The 18,627-nt window shown below is 36.2% G+C and overlaps 1 pseudogene; it reads right to left on the reverse strand.

Moving 5' to 3' along the window:
* Positions 1–10,172: 10,172 nt before the first annotated feature.
* On the reverse strand, positions 10,173–10,524 carry LOC138142732 (cysteine-rich protein 1 pseudogene; annotated as a pseudogene).
* Between the last annotated feature and the right edge of the window lie 8,103 nt (positions 10,525–18,627).

Here is an 18,627-nt window from a genome sequence, read left to right on the forward strand (position 1 = left end):
GGCTAGGCTAGTTTAAGGGTAACAGATTTGGGTATATTTATATATAATGAAAGACTTATGGCCTCAGGAAAATTCCTTATCAAGTGGGGAAATACAATCAGAGTTCAAGGAGTTTCTCAATTGAGGGGAACCCCTCCCATTTCCATTTCTTGGCCACCACTAAAAAGACCTGCTATATTTATTTTTGTGCACATGGATCCTGTTCCCATTTTATTATCTCTTTGGGGTACAGCCCTAGAAGTGTTATTGCTCAGTCAAAGGGTATGCACATTTTTATAGCCTTTTGGGCATAGGTCCAAATTGCTCTCCAGAATGGTTAGATCAGCTCACAACTCCACCAATAAAGAATGTGTTCCAAATTTTCCAAATCCTCTCCAACATTTATCATTTTCATGTTTTGTCATATTAGTCAATCTGATAGGTGTGATGTGGCACCTCAGAGTTGTTTTGATTTGCATTTCTCTAATCAATAGTGAAATACAACATTTTTTCATATGACTATGTATGACTTTAATTCTTTTCCTCTGAAAATTTTTCCTCTGAAAAAAATATCTGTTGATATACTTTGGTCATTTATCAATTGGAGAATGACTTGTATTCTTGAAAATTTCACTCAGTTCTCTATATATTTTAGAAATGAGACCTTTATCAGACACACTTGCTGTCACTGATAAAGTTGTAAAATTTTTAATAACTGATAAAAGTTGTAGAAATTATTTCCCAGTTCTCTGCTTCCCTCCTAACCTTGGTTGCATTGACTTTGTTTGTGCAAAACTTTTTGATTTAATGGAATCAAAATTATTCATTTTGCATTTATAGTGTTCTATATCTCTCACTTGGTCATAAATGCCTCCATTCTCCACAAATCTGACACATAAACTATTCTTTGCTCCCCTAATTTGTATATAGTGTCAGTCTTTACACATAAAGTATGTATCCATTTGGACTTTATATTGGTATATGGTGTCAGGTCGTGGTCTATGCCCACTTTCTGTCATACTGTTTTCCAGCTGTCCCTGCCTTTTTTGTCAGATAGTGAGTACTTATCCCAGAAGCTGGGGTCCTTGGATTTATCAAACAGTATATTGATACAATCATTAACTACTGTGTCTTGTGTACTTAACCTATTCCACTGATCTGAAGTAGATAATTTCTTACAACGTTTTAAAGGCTCAAGAGACAGAGTTTTAGGTTATTAATCATTTTATTAATAATGCTAGCATTTTATTAATAAAAATCAGCAGCACTTTCAAATGCCAAAGGCCCTGCATGATTATAGGCTCACAGTTTATATCTCTTTGGAAGAGTGGGTATTCCTGAGGGTGGCAATCACCTCTGATTGTTTAACAATTAATGAGAGAATCAATATTATAATGAGACTTGGGCTTACTCCAAGGATGGGCTGAGAGAGTGACATCATGACACTCTTGGACAAAGAGACAATCTCTACACTTAGACCATCCCAAACCTTGGGCAATTTAGACAAAGGATCTATCTCCACCTAAAGTTCCTCAGGAAGGACAGGAATTCACCTCAGATAAGATTCCTTCTAGGGTTGGGTGGGGACCATAATCAAGTAAAGAATTAATTCAGCATTCAGAGACTGAGCTTTTGAAATGAGAATTTTAGGAAAGTGAAAAATTCTGGATCTACACAAATCCTTGGATATTAATAATCATTTGTCTCATTGGGCAGGAAATATTTGGAAAAAAAAAACAGGAAAACAAGTCAAAAAGAAGACATGTGAGGAACTGAAACCAAACAGTTTCTACCTCATAAATTTCCCCAGGATGATTTTTGTGTCCTGTACAGGGCAAGGTAGGCCCATGTCAAACTCAGTTGCTTATGGTACCTCATTCGTCTCTTGAGTTTCCTCTAATGAGTGGTCTTGAATTGGATAATGAATCACATTCGGATAGTTGTCAAGGGCCAGTTTATTATTCACACGTTATGTACATCTTACTTTTCAAATACTCACAAACTCCCTTTCATATTTCTTGCACATTACTCTGAACTATACTATGGGAAGAGTAGTAGAGTTATTGGAGTTTTTCATGCATCCCAAGAAATACAGATATACAGGTCTAGGCAATATTTACAAAACTATTTTGTGTCAGCATATTTATTTGAAGACATTCTAACTGTCTACAATTCATGAAACACCATCTCAGAACTACAGGGGATGAATCACAAAACACCTAAAATGATTAGTGGAAAATATGGCTGGTAAATTTGAGTTAGCATATGATATGAATTTAATTTTATAGTATGGAGTAGGGAGCTCAAAAAAAATTTTGAAGGCAATAATATGATCAGGATTTTTCTGTAAAAGGTTTCATCTGGAAGCAGTGTAATATAGACTCAGTGATGAGGTATGGACTCTGGGAGCCAGAGAAAAACTAGATACAAGTAAAACAGTTAGGAGGCCATTGCAAAAGTCCAGCCAAAAACGTTGAGAAAAGCCAGAGATGGAGTAGTGTTAGCTTGAAGAGAAATCAGTGATGGCTTTCAGAATTGATGAGAAGGTAAATCAGCTGATTAGCTATGCTGACTAGAGAGAAGTCAAAGATGATGTGTGTGTTTTCATCCAGAGTGACTGGTAGAATCGTAGTGCCAGGTGTAAATGTGATTGATTTTGGTAGGGAAACATGATTTGAAGTCAGAAACCTGGGTTCAGATCTTTCCTAAGCTATCTACTCTCTGTTTGATGAGATTAGTTTTGATTTTTTGAAGTTTGAGGTAGAAGTGAGACAACCAATTAAAGCTGTGCAGAAGACAAGATGAGACCAAATATCAGATAATGGACTGAAAGAAACTTAGTAAAAGAATTAGAAGGAATTTTTTTTTAATAGGATGCTGATTGTTCTGTTTATGAGGCAGAAGATTGGGGAATGGGGTACAGAGACTTCTGGCAAAAAAGATTATAAAGACTGTCTTGAGTGGACTGACTTTTCTTGCTAAGCATTATTCTGGAAACCTTACTGCTTGGAAACCTGAGGAGCTTCACAAACTTTTTGACCCATATGCTCTTCTTGTACAGCAGCAATTTTCCATATGTAGATATGAGAACTAGCTAGTGAATCTGAGCTTCTCAAAATTCCATGGACTATGCAGAAGATGTTACTCATGCAGTCAGTTCTAAAAATGAACGTGAATTTTTTTTTGAGATGCTTCAAAAATAAAAGATCTTGATATTGATATTTATGAGCTTACCCATAAAGAGGGTTAGGATTGCTCTGGAGACCCCAAAATACCAACACACCGGGTCCTGCCATATGAATTTGATTCAAGGCTTCTCTCAGCCAAAGAAAAGTAAAGTTTATTAAAAGTTTGCTTATATTGGGCACAGAGTAAGACTATGCTCTCTCCATTCTATGGTGCTCTCACAAACATGAAGACAGGATGGGGTCTTATATACAGAAGGCTGTGGATGGAATCCAGGGGTGGTCTAGGGGAGGAGTTTGGGGAGGGTCTTCAGGAGGAATTAATGAGGTCAATGAGTGATTAAGAGTGGGAAGTCGCTGGAGGCCACCAGGAGACCATAAATGATGGTGGGCTAGTTCAAGGGTGGATTGACACTTTGATAGTCTCAAGGTTGGGGAGTCTAGTAACAGAGGGTGGGAAGTCTAGTAATAGAGGATTTGGGCTCAGCCACAATGTAAGGTTTATGGCCTCATGCAAATGCCTCATCAAATGAGACAAGTTAATCAAGAGTCCAAGGGAGGTTCCCAGAGCCTGTACCTCAAGGACTCAAGGAGAGGTCAAGGTGGCTCCTAGAGCCCATACCTCATCAGACATCACAGATGTATTTGTTCAAAATTTAAATTAATTGCAATATTACCAATATCTGACTTAGTGGCTCTTAAAACACTAGACTGCAAGAGAAAGCAACAGAATTAGAATTTGAGAAATGAAAATGCTCAAGAAAGAAACAATATTATTTGGGATAAAATGTTTTATATATATATACATATATATATATATATATTTTTTTAAACTCTCAGGCAATAGTAGTGTATAAAAAGCAACAGCTAATGTTCTGTGACAGCTAGAGAAGATAAACAAAGTGATTTTAAGAGAAAATGGTCATATTTATATAAATACAGTGAAGTCAGATAGAACAAATATATTATTCACTTAAATCCTTGTGACTCATTTGGCAGCATTGAACAGTTGTTTGGATATGCTGGCCCTATTACAAGTGAACCATGAACATAGCCCTCTTTTGGGGAATCATATTATCAGATATTTCAGATCTACTTAAATTGGTCATGAATTTTGCGTCCAAAAAGCAGTCGTTGATGTCTGACTGTTTTTTTTTTTCCTTATGCAAATATGTTAATGATATATTATTTGGTCAGTTTGGACTCCTGCTATAGTAATTCCTTCCACTGATGTAGTTCTCTATCCATGTTTAATGAATCCTAGGTAGTTTTTCAAAGTGTTTAAATGATTTGCCTCAGAAAACACAGCTAATAAGGATTAGAAAAAATCATTATTAGAAAGAGGATTTTAAAGTTCAGCTTTATATTCATCATTCTATGTTTTCTATTTATGGGGAAAATCATAATCATTTTGCTATATGAGAAGAAGATACCTTCCTTTAGAGTGAGAAATAACTGGGTTCTAATTCTGCTTCTCATATTTATTAGCTATGTGACCATAGGCAAATCACTTAATGTCTCTAAACTTCACACTACCCTCTCTATAAAAAGTTACAAGATATGAGGAGCCATGGCAGTATAATGGAAATATCATTTAAAATCAGAAGGCTTATGTTCAAATCCTGATTCTGCCACTTGATACCTATAGGAGCTTTGGGAAAGTTCCTTAATTTCTCTGAACCTAAGTTTTCTTATCTGTAAAAAGAGGGCATTAGATAAGATTGATGAGGTGATGGGACCTGGACCCATAAAAGGAAAAAAACATGTCTTTAAAAGGAACCCAAGCCCAAATTACTGGTGCCTCTGCAAAAACTATCTAGCCCACCCCACCTTTCACTGTCACTGTTGGCCCACCCCAGAGTACTTGTTGTACACTGATTACTCCTTAATCCCATCTAGATCCTTTCTCTATTTGTACCTGGTCCACCCCAGGCTCACTCACCACTCCTTAATGCCATCCAGATCTTCTTTCTGTCTATATATATATACTAATCTCATTCCCATCAAGGCTCAGATTCACTAGGAACTCTGCCCATTCCTATTTGCTTCTGGTCAGCAGCCCTGAGGGTCTCTGTTTCCAGTTTTATTTTATCTTTTTTAATTAAAAGTGCCATGCCTTTACTCATTCCTTAAAGAAGCCTATTCACTAAGTGGGTCTTGCCTCACTCAAACTGAGAACATGAAAAGACCTTAGCTTAAAAGGGCCAGGGTTTCCCACTGCATCCTGGGTCATCTTTAGTCATACTGATCCATATCTGGCTGCTGCATCCAGAAGGCTTTGGAGGAAAAAGTGAGACTGGTGACTTTGCACAGTCATCCCTCACTCAAATCAAAGTCAATTCCAAGTCATATCATATGATGTCATAGTCCTCTTTGAGAATGAAGGACAAGCCGCAAAACAACAATACCGTAGATTTACTAGGAATCCATCCAAAATACTGGTGTTACAATGAATCTAACTATTTTGATTGAAAGAAGGCTTGAGTAGTTGAATTCTTTCCAGGCAGACTCCCCTGTACCCTGACATTTCAGACTTCCCAGCAACCCAGAATTATATCAAGATGACATTGAAGATCTCTTACAACCCTAAATCTATGATTCTGTGATTTTAATTTCTTTATTTCTTAATTATGCAATTATTTTATATGGGGAATGTCTTTGAATCGTTTAAAAGAAACGGATATTTCTTGTTCTAACTTAGCATTCCCTCTGAACTAGGTATTTCCCTTACTCAGTGAGTAACTAAATACTTAGCTTTTAAACTTTAAGTAAATCAGGGGAAAATTTTTTTTGACTCAATTGTTTTCATCTTAAAAATGAAAGCAATAATATGACTATTTTCCTTAACTGTTCTTATTATTGAGATTATACAGGACAAATCTCTCTAGATAAATAAGGGGAAAAATCATTATGCCTTTTTTTTTTAATCTCGAAAATTAAAGTGATATATTTTGCTTCATTTTCCTTAACCATTGTTTTTGATATCATACAGGTCAGATCCCTTTGTTACAAACTCCACTAAGCATCGCATTGTTGCCATGTCAGAATGTATCAAAATAATTTATGATAAAGTATTGATATGTGTATGGTACTTTCAGGTTTACAAAGCATTTATCTCATAACAGCCATAACATCACTACTAAGAGAATAGAGGTATCATTATTCCTGTTTTATACATGGGGAAAACAGGATTTTTAGAGTTTATATGTGCTCAAAGTCACACAGCTAATAAGCAGCAAAGAAAATAAATAAATTCAAGTTCTCAAAATAAAGTGTATTTTCTGCTCTAAAAATATGAAGTAGATATTTGTCATGTTCTATTTGGCTTTTCCCAGAGGCAAGAATTTTTTTTTTTTTGGGGGGGGGGGAGGCAGGCATGGTCAGTAGTGGGAGAAGAGACAAACAATCATAAATTTGTAGATTTAAAGCTAGAAGGTATTTCTATGGTATTTACCTTAGAGACAATCTAGGCCAGTGTTCTATTGATATAGATGACCAAACCATGGCATAAAGTGAATAAATCATTTACCCAAGCAAACATAATATGTGGTAGAGTTCAAATTTGAGATCTAGTCTCTGACTCCAAATTCTATAAAACAGAAATACTCACAAAGACAAATCATATGCCAGTCAGAGAAATTAAATTTTAACTTAAAAATGCAAAATTCATAAGAAAACAATTGAGGGAGAAAATTCTTATAGATTTCCTCAAAGAAATGCTTAACCTGGATTGCAGAAAAAGGGAAGTTATAGAAAGCAATAGAGAAAGAAAGAGAGCTGGAAAAAATAGCAATGCCAACATGAACATTTTTTATAATGTAATACCCATTTTATACCACAGAAAGTTTGAGGAAAAGAACAATAAGGGGGGAGGAGCCAAGATGGGGACATATAAGCAGGAAAACTCTCTGAGCTTCCCCCATAAGTACCTAAAATACCTATAAAAAATGACTCTAAACAGACTTTAGGGCTACACAACCCACAAAGTGACAGAGATAAAAAACCTCCCACTAAAGACAGCCCAGACAGCAGAAAGGAAGGGTCCATTGCAGCATGTTGGAAGCAGAGCCCAGCCCTGCATCAGCCCTCAGTTTTAGCCCCAGGACAGCCCATATAGCCACAGCTGGAGAAACTTCAGGAGAGTGGATCACAAGAAGCTGTGGCAGTTTCCAGAATTATCAATCCATAAATGCCAAAGACAAAGTGAGATGTCAGTGGACTTTGGGAAGAGGGGGTCCAGGAGTATGGTCTGGCTTCTGCCCTGCAGAGGGAAAAGCTGCTGAGGTCTGGTGGCTATGCAGCCTCTGACATATGGCTGCTTCAGAGCTACTGACCTGAAGATTATAGGGGGACTAAGCAACCATTCTGAGGGGTAATCACTCTGGATTTAATCTGCTTGGATCTGGATTGCTTTCCAGGGTGGAGGTCCTGGGGTGGGTGAGCAGGTGCCAGAGACAGTGGAGGCTTTAGAGAGTATAGCCAACCAATGTTCCAGCAGCTGCAAAAACGCTGGCAATTTGGGATAAAGCTTTCCTTTCTAGAAGGAGAGCAAAAAGCTCAAAAGTCAAGTAATTGAGTGCCAGCATGATCAAGCAAAGGGAGCAAAGAAAGCACAGCAATCTGAATTTGGATTCCTTTTCTGGGGACAAAAAGGATCAAAACATGGAACAAGAGGAAGAACATGAAGTCAGAACTCTTGCACCAAAACCTTCCAAGAAAAATATGAATTGGTTATTTGCCATAGAGGAACGTAAGAAGGATGTTGAAAACCAAATAAGAGAGGTAGAGGAAAAATTAGGAAGAGAAATGAGAATGATGCAAGAAAATCATGAAAAGAGAGTCAACAACCTTACTGAAGAAAATAACACCTTAAAAATAGACTAACTCAAATGGCAAAAGAGGCTCAAAAAGCCAATGAGGAGAAGAATGCTTTAAAAAGTCTAATTTGCCACATGGAAAAAGAATCTCAAAAGCTCACTGAAGAGAATCATTCCTTCAGAATTAGATTGGAGCAAATGAAAGCTAGTGACTTTATGAGAAATCAAGATATTATTAAACAGACACAAACAAATGAAAAAATAGAAGGCAATGTGAAATATCTCATAGGAAAAACCACTGACATGGAAAATAGATCCGGGACAGATAATTTAAAAATTGTTGTACTACCTGAAAGCCATGATCAAAACAAGAAACTAGAAATCATCCTCCAAGAATTCTCAAGGAAAACTGCCCTGATGTTTCAGAACCAGAGGGCAAAATAGAGGTTGTAAGAATCCACCTACCACCTCCTGAAAAAGATCCCAAAAAGAAAACTCCTAGGAATATTATAGCCAGGTTCCTGAGTTCCCAGATCAAGGAGAAAATATTATAAGTAGCCAAGAAGAAACAATTTTAATATTGTGGAAACACAATCGGATAAAACAGGATCTGGCAGCTTCTACATTGAGGGATCAAAGGGTTTGGAAGATGATATTCTTTAAGTCAAAGGAGCTGGGATTAAAACCAAGAATCACCTACCCAGCAAAACTGAATGTTATGTTTTAGGGGAAAATATGATCATTCAATGAAATGGAGGACTTTCAAGCATTCTGGATGAAAAAAGCAGAGTTGAATAGAAAATTTGACATTCAGATACAAGAAGCAAGAGAAGCATGAGAAGATAAACAGGGAAAAGTAATCCTAAGTAACTTATTGAATTTGAACTATTTACATTCCTACATGGAAAAAATGATAATCGTAACTTATGAAACTTTTCTCAGTTTGAGAATAGTTGAAGGGAATATATATATATATATATATATATATACAAATACATATGTTTATGTAGGAGGTTATATGGGCATATGAATACATATATGAGTGTGTGTGTATATGTGTACAGATATACATAGACAAGAGGGCTTTGGACCAGTTGAGTAGGAATGGATGATACTTAAAAGATGAAATTGATAGGTGAGAGGAGAATATGAGCAGAGATGGGGAGAGACAATATGGGTAAATTATCCCATATAGAAGAGGCAAAGGAAAACTGTTACAATTTGAGGGGAAGAACAGGAAGGCAAAAGGGAATGGGTCAACCTTACTCTCATTGAATTTGGCTTAGGAAGGGAATGACATATACACCAAATTAAGGTGTCTCACCTGTATAAGCTTTATCATCACTCCTGTTAGGTTGCAAGTTCTGTATGGAGCAGTGGCTAGGTGGAGCATTGAATAGAGCACCAGCCCTGGAGTCAGGAGGACCTGAGTTTAAATCCAGCCTCAGACACTTAACACAAAATTAGCTGTGTGACTTTGGCAAGTCACTTAACCCCAATTGCCCTGTCTTCCCGCTCCAAAAAAAAGCAAGTTTCATAGGGAATTCTGCCTGTCATATTAGCATTACAATAAACTTGTTGCCAATTGACTGGAAGACTTCTTGAGTTCTCAAATTCTTTCTAGACAACACTACTTTGAACCTCAGTATTTTAGGGTCCCTACACCCTCAAAACACATCAGTATCATGGAAAAAATAAACATGAATTTACAAAGACTTCAAGAGGATTGTGGAGGATAGAAGGATCTGGAATTCTAGGGTGCATGAATAGTCAGACATGACTCAAGGACTCAAAAATATATAAAGGACAAAGGATTAAGAGTCAGGAGTCCCATACTCAAGCCCTGTTGCCTCAATGAAACAAAACAAAACAAAAAATTAAGCTTCTGGCAAAAATTTAACTGTTTTTAACTGTTCTTCTGTGATAAAATGAGAAAATTCTACAACTTGATTCCTTCCAACCCCAATATTCCATAATCCTAATTTGTGTGTGTATATGAGATTAAGTAATTATTCTTAGATAATTGAATGGATTTATGATCTCATCACTGTGGGGACCACCCGAAATATCACTTCTCCTCCACAATTTCCATTTTTATATACTTGCTCTTTGTGCCCTTGTATAAATCTTCCAAAGGAGGCACATTCAACCTTATAGAGGCCTTATGCTTTTGTCTTGTACTTTCAATTCATTGTTGTTGTTGTTTGTTTGTTTTTTCAGTGTGTTTAAGGTTTATTGGGGACATGACTGATTACAAGAGGTCAAGTCCAGCTGACATTTGCCTATAGATTCAAGGGAAGCAGCACAGATGAAGAGGCAGCTGCCCAGTAACTGGGTTTATTTGAAGGTATGACTTTTAGCGCCTCCTCTCCCAAAGCCTTTGGGCCAAAACAAGGCTGCATAGCAAGTATGGTTACAATAGGGCTTCCCTTCATGCTCTACATGGCCTCCTGATGTCAGTGTTTTTTCACACTTTAGGCAGGGGCGATGCCACCCTGTTCAGCAAAATAAACTTCCTTCTGGTACTTGGTATGCTTGGGCATGTTGGCAGGGGAAAAACAAAAAAGCTGTAAGGAACTTGGATGAGGCTGTTGTTGTTGTTGTTACTACTACTGCTACTACTGCTGCTGCCGCTGTTACTACTCCTTTCTCTAGGGTAACACTGTGGCCCTCAGAACATATAATTATAATTCATCCTGACAATGTGTCTCCCCCTGTTATCTTACTAATCACATATTACTTTTTGAGGTTTTTTTTACTCTACTTTTCACATGTACATTAAGGGTGCTCAAGACCCCAAAATACCAACACACTGGGTCCTGCCAAGTGAATTCAACTCAGGTTTTCTCTCAGCCCAAGAGAAGCAAAGTTTATTAAAAGGTCGCTGAAATGCGGAGATTCCTAAGGAACTTGGGTATCTGTAAGGCTTGTATTGGACAAGCGGGCCAGAATCATATGACACAAAGTAAGTCTTTGCTAAAATTCTATGACACTCTCACACCACATGGAGGCAAGATGGGGTCTTATATACAGAAAGGTTGTGGGAGGAATCTAGAGGTGATCTAGAGGAGGAGTTTGGGGAGGGTCTTCAGAATGAGACAGACAGGTCAGACTCCAGTAATGAATGATTAAGGGTGGGAAGTTGCTGGAGGCTACCTGGAGACAACAGACCATGGTGGGCTAGACCAGTTCAAGGGTGTAACAGATTTGAGTATTGGGAGGATCAAGAGTGGGAAATTGCTGGACAAAGGAGGGCTAAAGATTTGGGCAGAGCCACAATGAAAGGCCTATGGCCTCAGGTAAATGCCCTATGTGGGAAGATTCAACTAAAGCTCAAGAAGGTTCTCAGAGCCTGTACCTGATCACAACCACTGACCTATAAGCCTACTTTCTCAATATGATGGGGTTCTGGCTCTGGGAAACTCCTTGAACTCTGATTGAATCATCCTGATGAAGCATTTGCCTGAGGCCATAAGCTAGGCAAATTTTTGTTATTTTTATTATTGCTAGGCCCAAATCTTTGTTACTTTTAACCTAGCCTATCAACCTAGCCTATCCCTCCATTCTCCAGCTACTTCCCACCCTTGATCCTATCAAAATATCTCTACAGAAATCTGTTACTCTTAAACTAGCCTAGCCCTCCACTGTTTGTCCTCTCCAGATAGCCTTCAGCTATTTCCCACCCTCAATCCCATTCCTGAAGTCAGAACCTCAATTCCTCAAGATCCTTAGACTCTTCCTCAAGACCCTCCCCAAACCTCTTTTCTAGAACACCCCTAGATCCCTCCCACAGTCTTTCTCTATATAATATCCATATTTCCTCAGTGAAGGTGATGAGATTAATCTAGTACAGATTCACTCTATGTCAGATTATTCTGACCCACTTAGGCCCCTTAAGAGTCTACCCATCATAGCGAATCTTTGGTAAACTTTGCTTTTCTTTAACTAAGAGAACACTTGAGTCAAATTCATTTGGCAGGACCTGGCATGTTGGTATTTTGGGCTCTCAAGTACCCTAAATCCCCCAAACTTCAACACAAAAAATAAATCTGACTCCAAATCCAGTGCTCTCTTCTGTATACATTAAACTTTTCTAAAGCAACTAATGGTAGCTGATTTGTCTCATTTTTCTCAATCTCTATTTTATGTTTTCCCTACGAAATAAGGTAAATTGTACACAAAATATGATTACAGAGCAGACTAATATCAATCCAATCATGAAGACTGTTCATAGAAGAGAAAGAGACACCAGGTCTGTTCTTAACCATATTGAGATCTCAAAAGGTTTTAATGTTTAGTTGATTTTTAGTCCTTTTAAATGTTGAGCAGAATCTTGTTTAATAATTCTAGCTCATAGGTCTCCATGACTATATGGCAAAACAATATGTAAGGCAGTAAAATATAGTAAGCATCACATGTCCACAATATAACCCTCTGGAACTAAAGTATGTAAGGACAAATTTCATTTGCTGGGGTGCAATTCTCCTTGTCATAACCATTGAGCTCTTAAAAGGTATCCTACTGTGTTTCCAATGGCATTACTTTATCTCCAACAGTGATACCTTAAGAGCAAGTGACAATTTAGAGAGATCTACATTGCCATTTTTTTTTACATTAAAGCCCAAATTGTTTGAAGATGGCTAAAAAAGCATTTATCAATCCCTATCCTGCACAAAGGCTCCCTGCATTCAAATGACTCCTTAATGTTAACTATTTTTAAGGAGATAGCAATTTGTCTCCCCTATGGCCATTTTGTATTTCTTTATCTAACTTTGAGCATTACACACCATGTCTGAAAAATTCTAGACTATGCACAACAGAAAATTCATTATTAAAAGAGTCCCAGAGTCTTTTTATTGCAGTTCTCATGTGGGTTTGGAATGGATTTTCAAGTTGAGAAATTTTCAGAAAACATATAGGCTTTTCTGCAAACGGGCATTTTATTTCATTGCTCCCAGCTCTTGGCAGAAGTTGAAAACTAAGTACCTAACACCTGTTTACCAGCTACCAGCAGTATTGCAATTCTTGCTTTTCTGGAAATAGAGTTTGAATCAGTAAAATCAAAGTAAAATGAAGGTTTTAAAGCTTTGGCCTTGCTTTCCTTGATGAAATGGCTGTTTCCAGGGAAACAGAACAAACAACACAAAGAGATGAGAGCATCAATGGAAAAAATCCAACTTGAGTGTTTATTTTTTTAAAATTATGAATAAAACTTCTAAGTCATAATTCCATTAAGCATGAAAATGCTTTTTGACAAACATTTATTTAGTAGACAGATTTCTTCCAATAAGATTAATTTGCCACTTTTCTTATGCATATCATAAGTTAATATTTAATAAGAAGTTTTCTTATTAAATGTCCTGGAGCAGGAGCATGATCAATAGCTCATTTTATATTATTTTTATGGAAGAAACTGAATTTGGTAAATGAGCTGGCTAATGGTTTTAGAGAGACACAGTAAATGAATAACATGATGTTCTTGGATAATGAATAAATGGTCCACATACAAAATACAGGATAAGGTTAAAAAATTTCAGTGCACATATTGTCCCCATTTTACAGATGAGAACTTTGACCCTCAGAGACTTTTCTTCAGTCAGCAAGTGACTGATTCAGGACTTGAACCAGATCTTCTGATCATATAATCAATCCTCTTTCTGTTATACCACACTCAGACTCTCTAAAAAAAATCTTTAAAATTTATAAAGAGAGGTGGATCTATTAATATTATTATCCTCATTTTACAGATGAGAAAATGGAAGCTTATAGATGTTAAGTAATTTCCCAAGGAATATACAGTGAATAAGGAGAGGTGAAAATCCAACCCAGGGCATCTGTATCAGATTAGTCTTCTTTTCACTGAAGTGTCCAAAAATAGGTCACAAAGCTGTCATATCACAGATGCATTTTAATTCTTAATTTTGTATAATTCTAATGAAGTCCAAAAAGTGTATGAATGACAAATAATAAGTATTAAAGAACAGGTAGAAATAGAAGATCTTCCAAAAGTTTCAGTAGCTACTAAAGCTTAAAATTGCACTAAAATTTTTGGGACATAACTGAAAAGTATTTCAAGAATAACACAATGAAAATAGTTGTAAATCATATTTGCATAGTGATTTAATATTTATAAATCCTTTTCCTCACAACAAATATAAATAGCTATTATTTTCCCTTTTATGAAGCTGAGGAAACTGAATACCATGGATACTGAGTGATATGTTCTTTTGAAAAATGATAGGGCCAAGACTCAAACACTTGTTTCTTAACCCTATATCTAATATTTCTCCCCCTATCTCACTGCTGCCTATGAATGATTAAATCAAAAAACTGAAAAGAACCTTACAGCTTTTTCAGTATAAACCTCTCTCTCTCTCAATGTAGAACTTCTTCCTATAATTTCTGGATGAACATTTTCATTGAATGGGGACCTCACAACTCTATAAAATAGTGCATTGAAAATTTGAACATATAAAAAAGTTAAATATTCTTTTTTTTTTTTTAAAGCAATTGGGGTTAAATAACTTGCCCAACGTTACACGGCCAGTTATTTTGTGTGGGTGTTAAGTATCTGAGGCCGGAACCAAGCCCGGGTCTTCCCAACTCCGGGCCGGTGCTCTTACTCACTGAGCCACCTAGCCACCCCAATATTATTTATAATAAGAAGAAATTGTTAAAACTGTATGATACAATTTTAGGTTCCTTTGCATAACTTCAAATTTGTCAATATTCCTCTAAAATTGTGGCATATAGATCTGGATGTACTATACTGCATATTGTATCACTAGGAAGGAAAGGAAAATGAAAGAAAGGGACAAAGGAGGAGTGAGGAGAGTATTGAAAAGGAGGGAAGAAGAGAGGAGAAGGGGATAGAAGACAACAGAGAAAAGGAGAAGAAAGAGTGTAGGGTAGGGTAGTGAAATGAAGAGGAGAGAAGGAGAAGAAATGACAGGGGAGAGGAGCTGAGAGTGAGGAGGGGAGAAGATGGGAAAGGTACCAGCATCTGCTTCACAGTGCACAGTGAGATAATACTTGTAAAATTCTTAACATTATACCTGACACGTACTAGGCATTATATAAAGGCTTATTACCTTCCTTGGAAAACATAGAGGGAATCTAAGTATTGGAGCTGAATGATTAATAAATCTTTGCTAGCTATGTTATTGTCTATATTACTGTCAAATAAGCCCTTTAAATGATTCTAAATGTAGTTATATGTCCCTGGGGCAAGCTGAATGGTAAAGCCATAATAAGCCTCTATGACTTTGATGAGAAAAGGTTGAACTTCTAACTAAATTTTGGAATTTCTACAGTTCTACTTCCTTTGGAGGGGAGTGGGGTGTGAGGGTAGGGGAGCAGTAGGGGTAAAGGGAGTGTGGGAAGTGGAAGGATAATTCCCTAAGTCCAGGAAAGTGGATGTTGCCTTGGGCTGTAACAAGATCATTTCCAAAAAAAAAATAATAATTGTTGAAGACAAAGTCAATGCTAGATTTCTAAAACATTCCAAGAGGTCTACCTCTATATGATATAGTTATAAAACATACAAACTGTCAGAATATGGTCATTTAACCAGGTATAAATTGAGCCCAGCCACATTTTACCTCATACTTTACAAGGATTTTTTCAAAAGACTCAGTCATGCCTTGTTAAAATTAAGACAGTTGGGGTGGCTAGGTGGCACAGTGAATAGAGCACTGGCCCTGGAGTCAGGAGGACATGGGTTCAGATCTGGCCTCAGACACTTAACACAAAAACTAGCCATGTGACCCTGGGCAAGTCACTTAATCCCAATTGTCCTCCAAAAAAATAATAAATTAAAAAAAATAAAAATAAGATAGTTTATGGTTTTGCCATTTTCTTGAACTACTAGTCTGGTTGTCTTAAGAAAAAAGGAAATCGAGTTATGTTTGACTTTATTTGTTAATGATCACTAAAAATTTTTTGCTCCTAGTTATCACCTCTTTCTCTTCTAAGTTCTGTTAAATAGATTGGTGTAAAGTCATTCATTGCCTTTAATTAATTAAGAGAAAATATTATTAGAATAATTAATAAATATGAATTAATTCATAATTAATTGAATTTTTAATAGAAATAATTATGGCACTTGTCACTATGTAATAAGGATGTTTTATTTAATTAGGCAATTCCCCCACAATGTCTTTTCACAAGTGACAAGAGTGGTTCTATATAAATTTTCAGTTTTCTCTAAAATAAATTGTCATGTATTAGCTATTGTGGGAAATATAAAATATAAAACATAAACCCTACCCTTAAAAATCATAAGGTCTAATTAGGAAGACACATCATGAAAGAATATTTCACAATGTAATTGCAATCAAGAAAGATACTTGCAAAAAAGTAGTTCTGCCCTTATTTAACAAGCCCAAATTGACTTGCTTTCTAAACATTTCTAACTCTGCCAGTTTTGATAACTTCTGAACAACCAAAACAAAATGTAGAATTTATCAAAGTAACTAAACAAAAATCAGCAAAGGGACACAGAGAAAGAGACAGAGACACAGAAGCAGAGAAAGAGAAATTGTCAGAAAAAAAGAATGACTGAAAGTGGTTCACTTTCTTTTTCTCTTTGAATGTATCTCTTTTTCTGTCCCTCTTTTTTCCATCTCTTTCTATCATACACACACATACACATACACACACACACACACAAACTGAGAAAGACTCATCTTTTCCTGTCCCAAAGCAATTATTTTTATTTCTCTTTTTCTTTTTTTAGTCTCTTCTCCTTAGCATTCTTTCCTCCCCTTCCCCCATCTTTGCAAAACCATTGTTGATTATGTAAAAATTGAAAAGTATTTCTTTTGAAACATTCCTCTAACAAACCGAGTTCCAAAATATTCTAGACATGTCTAAACCACCTACCCTGCTCTGATCCCCACCCACAATTAGATACTTCTACTCCTTGTTTTGGTAACTTATTTTTTTTTTTCATTTGAATAATTAACACCAAAGATAATCAGTCAAATAATGACATAGAACAATGTAGTATATAGAAAGTCTTAGGTTTCCTCCATATACATAAAATCATATGTATACATGCAGATATATACACCAACATACCTTTATGTATACAAACATGCATGCATGCGTAAATGTCTTTGTTTTAAAACATACAGGATAAACAAAAACAAATTTGTGCAGAAAAAAAAAACCAGAATTATTATAAACCCTAGACCACATTCCATAACTGGACAAATATTAAGAGAACTTAACAGTAGAATTTTCAGAATGTATTTCCTCAAGTTGAAAAAAAAATATTAGGATTAAAAAGAATCTTGGTTTGATTAAAAATTAATAGAATAGATGAGTCATTTGTCACTGAGATGGTTCTTTTATCCATGAATAACCTATAAAAATCTTTAAAGGTCATCCTTATCCTCTAACCTCTTTCAAGGGGTTAATTGGTTTTGAATTGTGAACATAAGTGAAATATGAGGAGTGGTTAAAATGAACTCTACAAATTCATTATTATAACTACTATAATAAGTGCAGATTCGCAAACTGTCAGCTCTAAAAGTTCAAAGTAAGACCTAAGTCTACCTTCCCCCTTTAATAGAATAACACTTTTGCATTTGGAAGTCATTCCAAATATAGTGCAATCATTTTTATTCATTAATCTTCAAAGCCATATTAAATAAGTCGATATTTTTATTCTCATTTTAAGCATGTCAAGGAGGCACAGATACATTAAATTACTTGATCACCTCAGGTCACAAATGAAGTTAGCAGTAGAATAAGGATTAGAACTCAAAAGGTTATATTTCTCTCCTTCTTCACAAAATGCACCAACTCTATCAAAGTATCTAACATGGCCTTTATAAACAAAGCATAGTGGGGGGGGGGTGAACCTAGACACAGGTTCTAGAGGCATTTCTAACACTTACGAACTATATCACCTTGGTTATAATTCCCTTCATTTTCCTGCGGCTCAGTTTCCTCTTATATGAAATGAGATTATTGGAAAAGATGGTCTCTAAGCAGCACCTGTTTTTTTGTCTTTATTAATTTGTTTGTTTACTTTTAGTTTACGAAATTCAGTTCTACGGTCCCTTGAGTTTCAAATTTTTCTCCCTCCCTTCCTCCCTCCCCCCCCACCCCCGCATGCAATCAAATATAGGATCTTCAAATAGTTTCACATTAGACAATAGTCAGGTTGTAAAGAAGAATTGTAACGGATGGAGTGAACAATGGGAAAGAGGAAACAAAACCAAACAAGAAAAAAGAAAGAGAGCAGGTAGTTTGCTTCAATCTGCATTCAAACTCTGTTCTTTCTAGTTCTTTCTCTGGATGTAGATATATCTCTCCATCATGATTCTTTCGGATTTGTCTTATATCCTTGCATTGCTGAGAAGAATCAAGTCTATCAAAGCTAGTCATCACACATATGTTGTGTCTGTAATTGTGTACAAATTTCTCCTGTTTCTGATCTTCTCACTCAGCATCAGTTTGTATAAGCCTCTCCAGGTAAATATGAAGTCCATTTGCTCTTCATTTCTTATAGCACAATAGTATTCCATTACATTCATATACCACAACTTGTTTAGCCATTCCCCAATTGATGGGCATCCCCTTAATTTCCAATTCTTTGCCACCACAAAAAGAGCTGCTATAAATATTTTTTGCAC

This window comes from Petaurus breviceps, unplaced genomic scaffold, assembly GCF_028583685.1.
Source record: "Petaurus breviceps papuanus isolate PSGF00001 unplaced genomic scaffold, PetGlider_PUasm1.0 90602, whole genome shotgun sequence".
Lineage (NCBI taxonomy): Eukaryota > Metazoa > Chordata > Mammalia > Diprotodontia > Petauridae > Petaurus > Petaurus breviceps.